The sequence below is a fragment of the Haliaeetus albicilla genome, chromosome 3 (genome assembly GCF_947461875.1).
Source record: "Haliaeetus albicilla chromosome 3, bHalAlb1.1, whole genome shotgun sequence".
NCBI classification, from domain to species: domain Eukaryota; kingdom Metazoa; phylum Chordata; class Aves; order Accipitriformes; family Accipitridae; genus Haliaeetus; species Haliaeetus albicilla.
Window position 1 is genome coordinate 37,007,795 of NC_091485.1, and position 16,495 is coordinate 37,024,289.

Consider the following 16,495-nt stretch of genomic DNA (forward strand, 5'->3'; position numbering starts at 1 on the left):
TTGAGTACGCATGTGTGTGGACATGTGCCGCACCTGGACCGCATCCCACCTTGGAGTGGTGAAACCCCTGCAGCGCTTTTCCTTACTCCATTTCCTATCGTTGCTGAGGAGTTGGAGAGCGGCCGTAATTCTCACCGTTCGTCAAAGTGCCATTTGCGGATTCTGTTTCTTCTAAGGTTGGAAAACGTTGGGAGACTCCCTTTGCATTTTTATTACCCAAGCAGTAAGCCAGCTGATTTCATAGGCCATGGCCTGAGGATGATTTGTGGGACGCGAGGAGCTGGTTCTGTGCCTTCAGCAAGAGGCATGCACTAGAGACAGGGGCATTTATTTTTTTTTTTTTTCCCTTGGAACAAACATTTAACTAAGCGCCTACATGTGTCCCCCTTCGTTACTGGTGCCATACTAATATACTACTTTTTTAAAGAAATGCTGCATGTCTTTGATTGTCTCACCCTGTCTCTACGATATTCTTTAAACACTTTTCATGCTCGGAAGCTTTGCAATCTGATTTCTGCTCAACAAGAAACTGAAACAAGTTTCTAGGGGGAGCAGCGAGGCTGCTGGCGGTTGGTCTCAGAATGAGTTTCTCCTGCCCCTAAATCTTGGAGAACTTAAATCTTTGAAAGCAAGGGGAGTTCCAGGCGGGTTTGTGCTATGCCAGGGTGCTTGGCTGCCAGATTAGGGGCACAGTTAAATGATACGCACAGAAAAACGGACTTGTGGGTAAGTGTTTCTAGGCTATTTACTCTCTGGTCTGTCAACATGCTGCAAGAGAAAACTGAAACTGATTACATTTAGTAACTTGGGAGGATACCTGTGTAGGGTTTGGATTGTTTTGGGGGGGGTGGGGGTGTTTTTTTTCCCCACAAAGTAGAGAAATGCACACTAAAAATAGAACGATCGTAAACTGAGCAAATTTGGTGAAGGTATACTCGGGGCATGTGCTGCTTCAAAGTTTTTTTTTTAAACACTATTTCCACTTGCTATTTTTAACTTTATGGAAGACCACGGTGAAGAACAGGGAACGTATTATACCGCACCATCACGTGCTATCAGCTTTTCAAGACGTTTTTCAGTTGAAAGCATGGGACAGTGTCACCTCCCCAGTCGCTGGCCCCTCTCTGCGTGACTGCACGGGCCCGGCTGCATGGGAGGAGGTGACGCCTCTCTATCCGCAAACCGGCCCTTCTCCCGAAAAGGTGCTTTCCCCCTAAACCCAAGAGAGACTGAGTAGGCCAGACGCGAACGACACGACGCGGGAGAGTTTCAGACTTGCTCCGGAGAAGCCTGAAATGTTTCTGTGGCTGTAGCAGCCCTCACAGCCGCAGCACTGCCGCGGACTCCTGGATCGACGACCCAAGAAGCGAGAAGAGCTTTTGACATCCACATTGTCCGGGTCCAGCTCCCGGCTTAGTAACTGCGTGCTAAGAGACCGTAGAGCAAAACCTGTGCGAGATCCTGTGAAGACGCCTTCTCGCTTTCCCACGGAAGAGGTACGAGTGTGGGTGCAGCACGCGGCCCCCCGAAAAGGCGCGGAGGGAGCAGGAGGGGGAGGGTGCCCCTGCTCAGCAGCACATGACCTTTGTTTTCCCTTCTCCAACCTGCTACAAACAATGATGGTAAAAAGTTACCTCGTCAAATGACTCGCTGAAAATTCCTGTAACGCGGAGTGTCTGTACACTGGGTTTACATTTTAATCTCTTTATACTTTTAAGACGCTTATTTAGTTTCCAGAGCGATGCAGGGAAGACCGTTAAGCGTGGTACTGGTAATCGCTTTTTGGTGGGATTTGTCCAATTTACTTACGGAATGAGTTTGTTTCGGTTTGTATCACGACTTTGAAGGTACGCCTGACAAACACGACAGCGGCAGGGCTCGGCAGCCATCCCGGTCGCGGTGCCGGTGCCGGCGCGGCGGGGGCAGAGCGGCCCCGCCGGCACGGGGGCGCTGCCGCGGCGGGCAGCGCTTAATGGCCGCTTCCCTCGGAGAACCCGACCCGCTGGGGACAAAGTCCACCCGAAATCGCCGGACTCGAGGGATCCTACCCGCTGCGCCCGCCCCGCCCCGCCTCGCCCCTCCTCGCCTCGCCCCGGCGGCCGGGAGGACAGCGGCGGGCGGGGGCGCGCTGCTCGGCCGGGGCCCGGGGCCGGAGCTGGCGGCCGGGGCCGGGGCCGGGGCAAGGCCGCGGGGGGGCCGGGCAGCCTGCCGGGGCGCCTCTCGGTTTCGCTTCGCCGCCGCGCTTGGCAAGTTTGAAGCGCGGCAGTGACACAGGGACACCCACCCCACAGCCCCGGGCTTCACCGGGAGTTTCCCGGGACGGGACGCGCCGCGGCGGCCGGGCCCGGCGCTGACCCCGCGGAGCGGGGCTGCTCCCCCGCCCCCGGTCACCGGCAGACGGGGCGGAGCGGCGGCGGAGGCGCGCGGAAGACGCCGTCCCCCGCCCCGCGGCAGCGCTTCCTCGCCCGGCGGCGGCGGCGGCGGGAGCCCCGGCGGGGCGCTGGCGGGCCGGGCGGCGGGGAGGTTAGTGACCCCCGCCCCTCCCCCGCCCGGTGCCGGGGTTTTGTTGTGGTTTTTTTTTTTTTCTTCTTTTCCCTTCGCTCTTTTTATTTTCTTTTTTTTTTTCTCCTCGTCGTCGTCGCCCCCCGTCCCCGTCCCTCCCCGTTGCATAAATTATGCCGGGCGGGGCGGTGACGTCGCGGGGGGCGGGGCGCGCGGCGGCGCTCGCCCCCGGGGAGGGGGCGGTGTCGGGGGCGCGCCTTGTGGCGGCGGGCGGAGGGAGGGAGGGGGGAGGCGGGGGCGGGCGGGCGCAGGGGGCGGCAGCCGCGGCAGCCGCCTGGCTGGCTGGTGTCGCGCTCGGCTCGGCTCCGGCGGGCGCGCTCGCTCGCTCGCTCGGGAACTATCGGATTAAACTTGAATCGAGTGAAATTACACAAAGGAGCGAAGCGGAGCCGGGACCCGGCGGAGACCCCGAAACTACCCGAGACCCGCGCTGACCCTTCCTCTCCCTCCCCTCCCTTCCACCCCTCCTTCGCCCGCCCGCCCCGGCCAGGGATCCCCCTCCTCCCCTCTTAGCCCAGCCCCGGTGCGAGCGAGCAACTCCGTGCGTGCGTGTGTGTGTGTGTGTGTGTGTGCGCGACCCGCACCCCGCCTCGCCCCCCCCCCCTCCCCACCCCCCCGGCCGGCGGCACCAACTCCGGAGCGTGTCCCCTCCTCCTCCCCGGCCCCTCGGCGGAGGGCAGCGAGGGAGCGAGCGGGGGACACCGGTCCCCGACGGCCCTCGACGGCCACGCACCGGCCCGGTGAGTGACCCCGCACCTCGCTGGGCGCGGAGGGAGGGAGGCAGGGGAGGGCGCCGGCCATGCAGCCGGGGACCCGCGGCAGGTCTCCGTCCCCGGCGGCGCGGCGCGGCGGGGCGCGGAGCGGAGCGGGGGTGCTCGCTGCCGGCGGCGGCCGGGGGTGGGGGGGGTGGGTGGGGGATGCTGCGCCCGGCCGCGGCTCCGGGCGAGGCGGGGCGGGGGGGGGGGTGGTGGTGGGGGGGGGGGTGGTGTCTCAGCGGGGCACTTCCCCGGGTGTAAATGGCTTTTTGTTGTGCTGCGGCCGGCCGGCAGCCTGCCTCGCCTCGGGGGAGGGGAGGGCACCGGGGAGCCGGAGCGGCGGCGCCCCTTCCCCTTCCCTTCTTCCCCTCCCCGTCATCCCCGTCCCGTCCGTGTCCCCCCCCCCCCCCCCCCGCGCTCCGCTCCGCAAGTTTGGAGGGTGACTAAAAATCCGGGAAAAGTTGAGCGAAACTGCGCGGCAGCGGGCGGGGGCGGTGGGGCCCAGCGCCGGCCGGGATGGCCGCGGGAGCGCTTCCCCCGCTGACCACGCTGACGGCTCCCGGCGGCCGCGGCGGCACAACAAGCGCTAACAAAGTGAGGGCGCTTCCCCGCCGCGCACGGCCCGGCCCGGCACCGCCCCGCCCGCCCGCCCGCCCGCCGCCGCGCTCCGCGCCCGGCACATGGGTCGGCGGGGCCGGGGCCGGGCCGCGGCGGGGGCACCCCCAGCGGAGGCCGGGCGGTGGGTGGCGGCGGGCGGCAGGAAGGCGGGCGGGGAGGGAGGAGGAGGAGGAGGGAGGCGGGAGCACGAGGTGCCGCTCCGGCCGCCGGTGCGCACGGCGGGGGGAACCGTCCTGCCCCGGCGGCGGGAGGGGGCAGGGGGCGGTCGGCGCTCTCCGGCGGCCGGAGAAGAAAGGGGAGCGGGGGGCAGGGAGGGAGGGGACGGGAAGGGAAGGGAGGACGCTACCTCAGGCCGCCGGAGCGGTGCCGGCGGACGCCGCATAATAGGGGCTTTACCCCGCCGGGCACCTCGCTCCGCCGGCGCGGGGCCGAGGCGGGCGGGTGGGTGCCGCCGCTGCCGCCGCGCACATGGGGCCGGGGTCGGGGCTGGGGCGCCCCCCCCGGCACACACATCCCCCCCCACGTCCGTCCGTCCCCCCCCCCCCCCCCGCCCCGTTCCGGGCCATTTTGAGGGTGAGCGGAAAAAGGTGGTTTGAGGCCAAGCGGTCAGGGCGGACGGGGGGGGGGGGGGGCGGCGAGCGGCGCGGAGCGGGTCCGGCGGCGGGCGCTGCGTGCGGGGAGCGGGCAGCGCGTGTGCGTGTGCGCGCGTGTGTGTGTGTGTGTGTGCGGTGGCGGGGGGAGGGGGGCAGGGTTGTTAGTGAGTCTCAGGGAGAAGGCGCTGCAGGCAATGAGCAGCCATCATTACATTGCCTTCGTTTATCCCGGTAGCGTTACATCAGGGGGACGCGCTCCCACGCCGGGGGAGCCCCTCCGGGCGGGCCCCGCGCCGCCGGACCGGCCTTCGCGGGTGGGTGTCGGGGGCGGGGGGGGGGTGCGGGGGTCGGGGTGCCTGGGAAGGGGGTGGCGGCTGTGGGGCACGGGCTGGAAATGGAGCCGGCTTCCTCGGCTCACTCCTACAGCCCGCTCACGCCCGGGCTTAAACTAGTTGTTTTTTAAACAGACAATGGACAAAAGGAAAGTAGCGATGCCCGGGAGTTCCCTTCCCATCGCCGGGGGCCGCTCGGCGCGCCGCGCAACTCTCCCGCACTTACCCACTTTCTGCCTTTGTTTTCGTTTGGGAAGGGACTGAGCGTGCCTTCCAACTACAGAAAGGGGCGATTTTTTCATTTGCGAGAAGCTCTTTCTCCCCCCCCTCCCCCCCCAGCCACTTGGTCTTTCGTGGATTTTTGGCTCGGGGAATATCAGAATAACCTCGATGCGATAAGTTTGTTTCTGTGTCGATGTGCGTCTTGATTTTACTTTCATCAAAGCAGATCGCGAGCTGTGTTTATCCTAGAAGATGGCTTTCGGGAGAATATGTTTGCCTTTTTTTTTTTTTTTCCCTTTTTTTTCTTTTCTCGTGGTATGTGGGACTAGCGGAGATACAAACAAGCAAGTTGAACAAAAAATGTTTCTGTTCATTTCCTCACAGATCATCCATTCTAACGACGGCAAAAAAATCTTAATGACTATGACCTTAGCAGCATGGGTAGCTGATTTATCCCAATTATAAATCCCGTTAGTTTGCGGTAATGTGTGAGTATCAATATATAATTCATATTAAAAAGCATGATCGGTAATTACTTTTTTTTTTATTTTTTATAAAAGTTGAAATCCATCGTTTTCCAATAAGAGTGCTGCATCTGTCGCTTGGAGTGTTTTTGTCTCGCTGTTGCACAACAGAGGCTGTCTAGTCTTTAACCTAAAATGGCAGCTTTAATTTGACTGGGGCCCATTCATTGACAATGATAATAAAAAGGCTGAAAGCTAAATGTAGCTGGATGCTTGGGGCACGTTTGCAGAACTCTCTCCTTTCCATTGCTAGGCGCTGCTAAGAGAGGAACTTCGAAGCTCTCTAGTTTCTGCCCTGAAAGTTTCCAACATGTTTTTGGGTTTGGTTTTGGGGTTTTTGGGGTTTTTTTTCCCATTTAAAAAAAAAAAAAGAAAAAAAAGCACATTGCTCTGCATAAAACACAGTCTAGACGGCAGGGTTGCTGACAAACTTAACGGTGAGGAGATAGTTAGAGAGGGCTTCTTCCAAGAGGTCTGCCTTTTTAACAGCAGCGGAAAAAATTCTAGTAATGCCTTTTAAAATAAGATGCAGTCCGAGGGGGAAAATTAACCATTTGTTTCTGAGGTTTGTAACAGGTGATTAGAACAATTACATTCTCTACATTTTCCTATCTCCAGCCACTAAATGTGGGAACGTTGCTTGTTTCCTCTTGTTTGGTGTTGTTAAATGTGCTCCGGGTTTCGCAGAGATCCTTTTGATACTGTGCTATTTTCCTCTAGGATAAAACCACAACTGCTTAGAAAAAGTAATTATTTTTTGTGTGAGACATCATTTGAAGTTTGAAACAGTTTTACAAAACAAAATTTCCCCTACTATAGCATTGGAAAACGCCACAGATTCATGCATCCCGTCCTGCATTTCTGTTAACCTAAACTGCTTGTTTTCAGTCTCTTTTGCGCTTTTTTTAAAATAAGGAACATATAAAGATCATTATAAAAGCTGTAGAACAGGCTCTTAGAAGAGCGTTAAATGCTTGTGATTGCAAGTTTCGCTGAAGTAGTGATTCACTGATACTAATTGGATAATCGTATTTGACCAAATATCTTACTAAATATTTAGCAATGTAATGATATTTCTGTTATTACTTGTAAGACTTGGTTAGGTTATTTAAACAGCGGAAAAAACTCACTCAGATTCGAAACCCAAAACGATTTTATTGCCTCTTCAGTAATTAAGGAGAGTTTTGATTGTAGGTAAAGATCACACAGTCCCTTTAGAAAAAAACAACAGTTTCTAAGGACGTAGTGTTGTGAAAATGCCAGTCGAAATGAGGTCTAGCAGGATACTCTCTGTTGCAGTCAAAACTCTGTACAGTGGCAGGAGGTGTGAGTTGTAACCATTTTCTTTCAAATTTGGTAATGCAGAAACCTGAAGAATTAGGTCAACGGAGCACTGAAAAGACTTCCCAGTCCATGTAGTGGGGTCACTTAACCAGAGCGTAGCTTTTTTTCCACGCGCGTTATTTGCTGTTTCGCACCGAAAAGCTTTTGACGAACGTCCACGGTATTTCCCGTTAACGCTCCAATAACATGAGGACGTAAAGCGGGTTACTTGCAAGTAAAGGTGAAAGGGGCCGATGGCGAAGCTGGAAAAGGTGTACTGGCGAAGGCGACGTGCTGCTCGGTCCGGGCTTGGGGCGGGCGGCCTCTCGGCGTCGGGGCCCCATCCTGCCCCAGCGCGGAGCGGGGCTGCGTGCCAGGTCCGTGCCCTGCGCCCGGGACGTGGCCTAGGCCCTTCGCTGGGGGAGAATCTGCAGTGTTAAGAATACAACGCCGCGTTAAAACCTTAACAGACGGCCAAATCCGACCCCGATGTGTTTTTTCGGTAAAGGTGGAAGGCCTGAGTAATGGGAACTTTGCAGGCTTTCAGAGAATCTGCTGAAATCTCGTGGTGAGACTCTGCGGTTTGCCATAGCCGTGGCATCCTATGGCAGCTGGCTGTTTGGTTTTTTGTTTTGTTTTTAGTGTGTGGTGTGATACGTAAGGGTTGGTAAGGTGGGAGGAGGAGGAGGAAAAAAGTAACCGGAAAGGAGGAGGGTGGAGATAAACACATGCGTTGCCTCGAATCCTGTGCCTTAACTCTATCCCTTATTCCCCACTCATCTTACTTTTACATTAATTTTCAGAGGGAAAGCTTTTAGAATCTCCTGGTTGGTATTTGCTCTCGTGAATCTAGCGTTACCCAAATAAATTTGCATGGCTGGCAAGGATACAGGCAACTGTGTGACAAGTGGTGTGTGCCTGAACATCCTCCTTCACCCAGTTCCTTTAAATCCTGATTTCCAAACGCTTTTGTATTTGTCCGCTACAAACAGATCACTAACTGCTCAGATTTATGAGCTGGTTAACTGATGCCCATAAGTAACACGGGTGATACTTTTATGTTACTTTTATGTTCCCTGTATACATGAGAAAACTGCAAAGTTTAGTAAATAATTAAACTGTCTTTTTTACAAATGAGTCTTTTGTGTGTAGGTGAGGCTTTAGATTTCACTTTTCCAACAGAAAAGTTATTGTATTAATTTACCACATCTATTTAGCCTCATCATTAAGACAGACATTAACTTCATCGTTTCTCATAATTTATATTTCTGTGAATAGCTTGTTTGCAGAAATATAAGCTGCTGGATTTTAACGGAAGAGAGTCTCAAATATTGTCTGTAGTTTGGCGGTGATAAAAAGGCAAAGGGAAGCTCCAAGTATAATTTATTTTTAGAACTCTTTCAGAGGAAGGAGTGAGGTACAATATGCAGAAACATCCCATGTTTGTATTCGGATTCTGACAAGATACTGAAACCTGATGGAAGAGTTTTCCTCTTGATTTCTTTCTGCCTACAGAATCTAACTGTAACTTTTAGTGGCTCGTATCTTACCCGAGATCAGCGGTTGTGGACATACCATGTCGTAGTTGCACGCTGAAATTCTTACTTGGAAAATGAGGTTGGAAAGCATGATAGAAAAAACAAAAAGGAGGCTGTGACCTAAAGGACACATTCCAAGCGCCTGAATATGACAACAAAGCTCTTGAGGATATTCTTAAGTATACAAAAGCTGATTAGCTCCTAGCTTCCAACATTGTGACTTTTCAAAGATGTAAACATGCACCTAGAAGAAGGCAAGTCAAAACCAAGGATCTTCATGCTGTTGGGTTCTCTCATTTCATGAATGCAGCTCAGTAGTGTTTTCTAAACATCCTGATTATTTTGCTGCCATTATGCTGAATGCATTCTCCTTGGGGGGGGGGTGGGGGAGGAAGAGAGATACTACTTAATTTAAGCATTTTCATTTAAAAGTTGAAATTCAGTAAAGGAGTGCTAATTATCAAATATGGTACTGTATTAGTAGAGCATTGTAACACATGACTTTGAAAGCTTATTGGCATATAGGGACTAACCAGAAGCCCTTGCTGGCATGACGTAGGGCTCGCTTTGCTTTGTAGTGACCTATATAGCTATTTTGGGTGTGTTTTTGCTTGGCTTTCATGGGAGCTGCGTCCAACCTTCCTCTGATATAGACAATTGCTGTGACGAGAGGGCCTTGAGGGGAATGGTGGGGAATAAATAACTTCGAGAATCAATTGTCTGGAAAAAGTCATTGCAGCCAAAATGTCTGCCTTCTTCCTAGTGGTTCTGAGAGGAAAATTAAATTTCACGTCTATGGTCCTGATCCTAGAGGTTATTCTGCTCAGGCTTCATTTAAATATGGGCCGGTGATCATAGCGAGCAGCACAGCAACTTACCTGCCTGGGAGTAGCCAGCATGTGGAGAATCCAGTGCTGAATGGTTCTGGAAGCACTTTAATTTTAATGTCCTTGAGCTGCTTTTTAAGCTGTTCAGTTGAGCTTTCTGTTTACTGCTAGAACTGCAACAGGTAGCTGGCTTTAAAATTTCTTCCCAGTGATTTTTTTTTTTTGAAAGAAATTGGCCTACCCACAGTTATTTTGACTTCTACCCACAGAGCAAGCGTCACTTCTTAAAGCATTTTATGGAGGTGTACGTCAGATGTACAAAGTATCATTCCTGTTGCCAGCAAAACCAGTCCTGCTCTGACATCTAAACCTTTTATTTCTATTTCTCTTTTCTGCCACCCCCACTCCCCCCCCCCAGCTTTCCCATAGATTTTTCTTCCTCTTCAGATTGTGCCTTTCCTATTGGGTTTTTAATCTTCTTTCCAATTTATATTGCTCTCTGCTTAGTGGAGTTGCGTTTTCTTGCCAGTCTTAGGTAATTAGGGTATGTTGCAAAATAAACACACGAATTTCAACTCCGAATAATACCGCTTCCCACCCAAAGCTTGGAGGGTGCTGTTGTTGGTGTGGGAAGAGCTGGCTGGCTGCACCAAAGCCTGGTGAAGTCTCACGTTAGACACTGGGCGCTGCCTGGAAAGGGGGTGGTCGGCACCGGAGAGCCCGAGCCAGGGGCTGCAGCCAGCCGGCAGCCTTCCGAAGGGTCTTCGTGACCCTTCGAACAGGAAAGGCCTCTCGTCGTTTCACGTTTTGTTTTCAGGAAAATGGCGTTCCCCCATCATTTCATGGTGGGGAAATACAGCTGTGATGGTTTCTCTTGCTCTGTGCAGGGGGTAGTTGTGGGTGGGGAGAGTCTAGTCCCGTCACACTTCATGTGAAATGAAGCCGTTGCGGGATATCCCTTGCTAAACAGAGAAATTTGGAGTGTGGGGAGGAGCTGCTGGGGGGGGATTGTGACGTTTTTGAAAGGAGTAGGGAAGGTTTGGAGACCAAGAACTCTGTGACCAGTGGTAAAGCAGATCAGAACCTGGAGCAGGTCCAAGGAAGACTTTAATAAAGGCACTTTTGTCCTGGATTTTAAAGTAGGAAGCCTGGGGATTTATTTACAGGGTAAACAGAATTTGTTAAATGGGTAGTCTTTAGGCGTGAAGGAATACTGGTCATTCTTTGAGAGAGAATTTGGGGAAAACTAACTAAAACTGAACTGGAAGCTGGAATTTTAGAAGTTCAGAGATCAGTGATAGGACAAAACGAGGAGAAAAAGTCTTCATTGTAGAAAGCACTGAGGTAGTGCTGTTCTGGGAGAAATGTGAAACAAGGCTTTACGTGAGAGAAATGGAGAAATTCAGTTAGAGTCTTTGGTATTAACAACTTGGGTGAGCTAGTAAGTGGGAAGTCCAAGTTGATGATAACTTACTAGAAGAAAATATTCCTTGCTTCTGAGAGGATTCATCGATGTGGCTGTTGAGATTGAAGTCCAAAGCTGAAATGTTACTTGGTAAAACGTCTTACAGGAAAGTGCATGTCGGTCTGGACTGTAGAGAATAGCAGTTTACTACTTCTTCAAGTTGAAAATAAGACAACCAGAAAGGAGATAGGACTGACTTGGTTTTTAATGCTCGATAGGAGGATTAAAGAAAGGAAGGTAATGATGAGGCTAACAGATGTTCAAAAATCACTCTGATAAGGCTGAGATAAAATTGCATGTAGGTGAGAGACTGGTAAATTTGAAGGATGCATCTTAATGAGTTATTTAGGGTATAACAAATGTTTTCAAAATCTTACCTATTCCTGGGTAGGAGGGCACATCTGAAATCTGGCTTCCCAGGTAACTTGCTGTTCAGTTCTATATTTGAATGTGCATTGTTTGTTCATGTGGGATCAGAAATACCTAAACAACCGTAACTGCGTTTATTAGCTTGAAACAGGATCTAAGAATATGATTTTCTTTTTCTTTCTCAACTGTCTGGCATACATCTAGGCAAGTCCTGTGGCTTCTTGAGAATGCTCAGGTTTGCACTGCTATTGGACTGGAGTAGCTGCTTGTTGGATTTGGTGGTTTCTTGCAAGACAAAAAGCAGGCAGGCTGTCCTCTCTGGTTCCTGGTTTGAAAGGTACTTGGACTATGTGGCTAGTTCCTGGGAAGATCCTGCAGACTTCACAGGGTGATGCAGTCATCTCAGGATGGCTTAAACGAGGGCCATGTGCCATTTTGTAGCTATTGCTTACATGAGTTCAGAGATTCCTTTAAACTCTGATGAGGGGACTCTTGCCAAGAGGATAATTCTTGCCTCAAGTTGTTTTAACCGTGAAGAATTAAACTAAGAGTTTATAGTGAGCAATTTAATCTCTCTCTTGATTTAGGAAGGAATCATTCAAAAAGTGAGTTAAATAGGGGTTTCTGGACTGCCTCAGGAGGTAAGTCTGGGAGAGACCTGCTAAGTAATTCAGTTTATTTATCAGTACTGTTACGAGGTGTCTGCTGTGCTTTGCATTCACTTAGCTCTGCAAATGGGGTACAGCCTTATTCATCCTTAGTTTAATCATCGTTCTTTCATTGGTGGGGAAGTGAATAAGCAGGCTTCAGCTTCACTTCTCCCCTTTCTCTCTTGATCTCTGCAAAGGTACGTTGTCATTTTGTTGGTTGGGGTTTTTTTTGGTTTTTGGTTGGGTTTTTTTGTACAGAAGTAAGTGAAGGCAGTTACGTGCTTCTTTAATTCTATTGTAACGTTAACAGAGGTTACTGAAAAAATGGCATCAGTTCCACCTGTATTTCTCCTTTTACTACAGTTCTGCAGTAATCTCCAGCCCATGCCACCTTCCCTCACAGAAGTGACTCTTAGTGAACGTACTTTTGTATTTTAAACAGGATTTGAACTTTGTGGCAGCCATGCAGAAGGAAGGACTTGTTTCATAGAAACGGCATGGCTGTTGGAAAAATAAGCTTGTTAAAGGCAGCGCTAGAACAGAAACATGCTTTCCCACTTGGGTCCAATAGTTGTTGTAGTAGGTAGTCTTAGAAGTTGAGCATGTTAGATGTTGTGCTGAAACTAAAAAAGAAAAAAAAAAAAGGAAGGGGGTGTGGTTTTGTGTGGCTTTTCACTTATCATGGTTAGATTTAGAGAAATGGTATGGCTAAGGTGACCGAGTTCTTGAATGGCTAGTTCTCAAGGAAATAAGCTAATGCCTTGCTCCCCTGCTCCCCCCTGCCCAAACCAACGATTACTTAATTTTGGGGTGTTAAAAAAGAAAACCTTGGCTACAGAAAAGATGGCAGGTGAAAGGAATTGCTTCCATTGCTGCTCTTATAAGAAATTTTCCTAACACAGTTATTTAAAAGATTAATCTCCTTGATCTGTTTCACTCCTTCTACCACCAGTCCCCTTTCCCTGCCCCCTCCCCCAAAAGAAAGGAAACCAGAACGCCTGCCTTTCTGCCTGCCTTTCTAGATGAAGGATGGTCAACCTTTGGCTTGTCAGCGGTTCACATGCGATTCCCCTGCTGAGGTTGTCGCATGACTAGTGGCACAACTGGACTGTGCAGTATGGGGATGGTTGGGCAACGCAAATTTTTGCTGTGGGAGGAACTGGACTAGTAGGGGCTCTTGGAGGCGGATATTACAGAGCCAGCTGGGATGCAGGCTGCGTGCCCGATCTTATCCCCCAGTGGGGCTTCTGGGATCTGCTGCTGTCTCCCTTCGTGGCTCTATGGCACTCAAGAGATCCGTGGTGTGCTTTGTGGCTGCCCAATTAAGATTTTTGGTAGAGTCAGGAAGGCTGAGAAACCCTTGTCTGATGTGATAAGGTGTAACGATGGTGGTGCTTTGGGGCAGGGTGCTTTTTCTCTTCCATGTGTACTACTGAAATGAGTTGTTTCTGTTTTGAGGTGTCTCCAGGTAGGCAACGAACTTTGAATAGCAAGATAAGGACTCCAGCAGCTGAGCCGTCCCGTTTGCTGCTCTCATCGATTCAACTGGGCTGTGGGAGTGATATATTTGATACATGTTCACTTCTTGCCTCTCAAGTGAAATGGCACATCCACAGTAGGCAGTCCATCACAGAACGAGGCAGATCGATCCATGGAGAGAAATCACTGGGCAGAAAACCTGGGGACTAGGCATCTAAAGCACATTGTCACTTGCCTGTGGTACGCTACCTTGCAAGTCATTGGCTCGACTGCCTTTCTTTCTCTTAGGCATGTCAGCCTTCCCTTAATAGGTTTACTTGGATACTGGTGACAACTTCAGGAGAAAAGGTAAAGTTCTTGCTATTTTCTCCTTACCAGAAATGCTTGTAGCGTTTCTCCATCATAATGGTTATTGAGATTGGTGTTCACTTTCCCAGGGCTGCTTTTTTTTTTTTTTTTTCTTAGAAAGCTAGGATGAAATCTGCCAAGCTTTCTTTACCTTCCTCTTCTAATTGAGTTATCCGTATCTTGCTATTATGTTTGTAAGAACTTTTCTTTTTTTTCCACTGGAGTATTAAATTTAAATCTGTATAAGGATACATATTAACATATTTTTTGTACAGTAAATTTTTTGTAGCTCTGAAGATGGCTGAAAGCAATTGAATGTCATCTTGTGTTCCATCTAATCATTTATAAGTCAGGGTATGGTTTGAGAAATGCAGTGAGCTAATTTAACCGGACATTGTTCTGAAAGGAGAAGTTTCCTCTCTGCCTTTTGTCCCCTTGCACCCTTCCTCCCAACCACATGGCTCTGCTACTTTGTTATAGCAGCAGCGCTTGTCAGGTCCTTCTGTGAACCACTTTAGTTCACTAAAATGGCAGAAAAATAACTCTGTAAAATGGAGAGCATTTTGCTGTTGTAATGAATCAAACTGGCTCATAAAAGGATCTGATGAACACCAGAGCTGGTACTAAGGACGAGGGGGGCCGGTGGCTTGGAGAGCAGCAAGCCCTTTTCATCTTTTCATTTTGGTGGCAGTGAGCAAGTGGATTGGATCAGTTGCCTGGGAACCTTCATGGGAGAAATAGAAACAGAGTAATCATCTGTGAAGCAAAGGACACCAAAAGAAAAATGTGCTGGCCTGAGTTCAAATTGATATTAAAATTTGTTTATTCTAGTGATTGCATGCTATAAACAGTTTGTTAGAATTAATAATCCACTGCCCAGAAATCAGTTTTCCTCTTGAGGTAGGAGAAAAAAAAGCCTTAAAGATTTACTAATGTATAAATGGCTTATCTGATATTTCAAATGTGAAGTACTTAATCTTTAAAACAATTTATTCACAAGAAAGTATGTTGCTGGGGGGGGAGGGGATTTTTTTTTTTGCAAGCTTGAAGTTCTCCACTAAGTTCATCAACCTTCTGAGTCAATTTGTATGTCTCAAATTTTGTCAAATCAATGTTTAATTCAGTGGTTTCAGTTATTCTGAGTTTTATCCCAAGTAACTACATTATTCCTGTTAGTTTGAGATGGTATGAGAGCTCTTGGTCATAGTAGATGGCTAAGACTTACTTCCTATCATAGTCTCACTAGGAGAACCTAGTGAAATGAACACACTCTTATTTGTTTAAAATTGGTGAAAAAATTACATTGCAAGTAAAATAACATGCTGATCAGTTATTCCTGTAATACTATACTCTTGCTGTTCTCCAGAGAGAGAAACGGGCAGTTTACACTGTGTAGCTCAGCAGTGGACTGAACACCTTACAGAAAGTCAGGGATTCTGACGGTAGCTTCTGCTCAAGCCGCCTGCCAGCTTGAGGTGACTCTTTCAGCGTAGCAGGAATGTGGCATGAGAAACTGCGTGCGTTCTGAAGAGCCCTGGCTATTTTGTAGAGTTGTGTAAACTGCCTGCAGTGTGACAGAAAGGGGCTTCTTAGCAGGTGGAAGAGTGGAATCTCATGCTTTCCTTCCTGTTTTTCTCAAGATTTGGGCAATTGTACGTGCCTTAATGGAAGGTAAAAACTTGCATAGTTATAAAAAACCCCACCAGTGTAGTGCACCATCTAGATTCTTCTCTGCAGGTTTTACATCTAAAAAATTCCCTTTCAGGAGCTACAGGGGATGACAGGAGGAGCAGGAGTGGGGACTTAAAAATTCTGTCTCAAGGCACTGAGGATACTGCAAGCTGCTTTTGGTGAAAACTGTGTGAGGAGTGGTGGCCCTGGCTAGCGTTGTGTGTGTTCAGAATGAATACTGTAGTTACTAAAAGCAGCTTGTTTACATTAGGAATTGTATGTGCTAGCTCTAATGGGCTTTAGGAAGCCCAAAGCACAGCTGTAAAACATCTGTCTCTGGGACCAGATCTTGTCTGTTTGATGAATTTTTGTCCTGCATTGCATGTTCAGATTTAAAAAAGAAATAAAACTTTTTTTAAAAAATAGAAAAGTTCTTAGCTGTCCTGCTTGAAGACTGGTTTACACTTGGAAAGCTATCATGCTGTTGTCTTGAACACAGAACTTAAAATAGTGACTCAGTATTAACTTAACTCCACTTCCTCTTTAATCCGATCATCTTGCTTGCTATATGACCTTATAACACCTTAATTTAAAGACTGCTTATTCCAGTGGATTAAATTTGGAGGTGTCTGGAGTGGTGGGCATTGCTACGGGAGGGGCTTAAGAGGAACTGAGAAACAGTGTTGCCTCAAAAAAAAGGGGGGGGGGAATAGGAGCAGCGGGGGTATTTCCCCACTTGCTGAAGCTGACTGTTGCTGATGTATGGTCTGTGCAATAGCACAAGGCTTGCTGAAAGGTCAGGAGGAATTATGAGCACACAGTTCTGGTGTACCGTAAGAAAAAGTACATTCATTTCCAGTGGGTGAACTTGATGCTCTTCGTATCAGTTACGCATGGAAGTGATAGAAGGCAAAATACCTGTTTTGTGCATGCATCTCTGAGTGTTTGGATGGTTTTGCTTCTTTTCAAGGCTAGTGGCCAGAACAGATGGTTGGAAACCAGGAACTTAAGTGCTACTCAACTGGTATACCAGGTTCATAATGATGTATTTTGAGGTCTGCCATATTGGGATTTGTAGTAGTTGCTACTTACTTAGCAGCTCTCATCAGATGATCTTGGTTCTTTACCAAGTATTAATTTTGCCTTGCTGCTGCTCTCATGAAGTAGATAAATACCATCCTTAAAAGCAGAGTTGGTCTGATATTTAGCACTTTAAAAA

General features: G+C 49.4%; 1 protein-coding gene across 7 annotated transcripts in view; it reads left to right on the forward strand.

Annotated features, from left to right (window-relative positions):
- The first annotated feature begins 2,795 nt into the window (after nucleotides 1-2,795).
- The window catches only part of CHD7 (chromodomain helicase DNA binding protein 7), a 132,071-nt gene continuing 118,371 nt past the window's right edge, over nucleotides 2,796-16,495 (forward strand). For 3 of the 7 annotated variants that reach the window (XM_069779403.1, XM_069779404.1, XM_069779402.1), the window contains exon 1: nucleotides 2,796-3,302. The gene's annotated coding sequence lies outside the window, so the exon portion shown is untranslated. Of the gene's footprint in view, nucleotides 3,303-4,692; nucleotides 4,843-5,466; nucleotides 5,571-16,495 lie in introns of those variants that run through there. The other 4 variants (XM_069779398.1, XM_069779399.1, XM_069779397.1 and 1 more) reach the window with 4 other exon arrangements.